This window comes from Elephantulus edwardii, unplaced genomic scaffold (genome assembly GCF_000299155.1).
Source record: "Elephantulus edwardii isolate Elephantulus edwardi_28Jun2011 unplaced genomic scaffold, EleEdw1.0 scaffold00266, whole genome shotgun sequence".
NCBI classification, from domain to species: domain Eukaryota; kingdom Metazoa; phylum Chordata; class Mammalia; order Macroscelidea; family Macroscelididae; genus Elephantulus; species Elephantulus edwardii.
This window is the reverse complement of record NW_006400016.1, coordinates 1,528,228-1,529,928: the sequence shown is the minus strand read 5'-3', so window position 1 is coordinate 1,529,928 and position 1,701 is coordinate 1,528,228. Positions and strand designations below refer to the sequence as shown.

At 40.9% G+C, this 1,701-nt stretch overlaps 1 protein-coding gene across 1 annotated transcript in view; it reads right to left on the bottom strand.

Annotated features, from left to right (window-relative positions):
* The window catches only part of LOC102860339 (sorting nexin-9-like), a 31,307-nt gene that overhangs the window by 29,033 nt on the left and 573 nt on the right, over positions 1-1,701 (bottom strand). The gene's annotated exons all lie outside the window — the stretch shown is intronic.

The following is a 1,701-nucleotide window of genomic DNA, read 5'->3' as shown; positions in this document are numbered from 1 at the left end:
AAAATTAATAATAATAATAATAATTAAAACAAAAAAGAAAAATGTAAAAAAAAACACAAAAAAAAAGAAAGCTGGACAATGAATAAAAATGAGACAAGAAGAAAAAAATTATTCTGTCTTCACACAATATCGTATTATGCATCACTAAAAACAATCAAGAATTTGTAAAGTATGCATAGACTGGATAAATCTAACATTAATTGTGCTGAGTGACCTAAGTCAGTCACAAAAAGATAGTTATGGTATGTGACCATTATTATAAAAAGTTAAGGAAAGGTTTACACATATATAAAATCAATCTTGGAGAGAAAACACGGGTGGGAACCATTAATTACTGGCAATTAATGTTATAAAATAAAATGTTTATGAATGATTATTAAAAAAACAGTGTTATTTGGAAACTTTTAATCAAATAAAAACTTCTTAAAGTGAAAAACTATTTCAAAAATAGATTTGAAACATTGAAGACTAAGACCCAGGCAAATTGTGGGATGATATTAAAAGTATCATCTGGAGAGAAAGAAAAAAATCATTAAAAAAGAAAGGAATGAAGGAAGAAGGAGAGGAGGGAGAGAGAAAAGGGGGATATGGGAAGGAGAGAGGGAGGGGGAGGGGACAGGGGAGAAAGGAAGGAAGGGGAGAAAGAAAGAAAAGTCTAAAACAGATGTCAGAAGAGATTCTGAAAATTGGTCTTGAATGTTGTTGTTATGTGCCATCAAGTCGCCTGCAACTCATAGCGAAAACTAAAGCAAATGGAAGAAATTTTGCTTTTCAAAGAGAAGAGTGAACTGGGGTGGGGGGGGGGGGCGGGGAGGGCTGGGCAGGGAAAAAAGTGCAACAATGAGTGAATGGAAATACAAAATCTCTATAAATGTTCAATAAAATTAATAATTTTTTTGTTTTCTTTCTTTTTTTTAATTGGAAAAAACATATTGGGGGTACAAGGAGGTGAGGGTTGGGGGCAGAAGGGTGAGGATGGGCCAGGATGCAGCTGCAGAGCTGCACAGTTTGGTCGGTGGGGGGAGCAGGTGAAGGAAATGATGAGGGTCCAGTGGGGACCAGATGCTACAGAGGAATGACAAGCATTTTCCAATGGTAATTAAACCAACTGTCTTATTGATTTGGGAATTGGATGCCGACTCTCTGGCTTCTTCATGCTGAACAGGGGCGTAGATGTAAAGGGGGGAAGGGAGGACGCTTTATCTCCTTACTGGTGGTCTTGGGTTAAAGCTGCTTGCCTTCTTGCTCTGTTAGAAGATATTTTCCTGTCATTTGCTCCCATCTGGACTGCAAAGTGTTTTCCCAGGTGGGTCCAGTGGGGATGGCTGGTTGAACTCAGAGGCTCCATCCTCTTTTGCTTCCTTAGCTGTCAGCTGTATTTCTTTTTTGTCACTGGCACTGGGTTCAGGGTCAATTCTGGAGTAAAACTCAGTGTTAAGGTTACCTATGGGAAAGCGAGCAAACCTAGAGAGAATAAACTTGTGAGTTACAAATAGAAGGGCTTTGAGGGTGTTGCTTTCAGGTTTACTGGGGGGGGAGGGTGGCAGAAGGTGGCTTAAGTAACATTCTCTGGATACCCTAGGTATTCTTTTTCCCCCCCCCCTTCCCCACCCAGGGGTCAGATGGTGCAATCTGGGGACTGAGGAGCTCACCCTGAGGGTCGCAACGGCTCGCCCCGAGCTGGGGGCTGAGGGCAGCCCA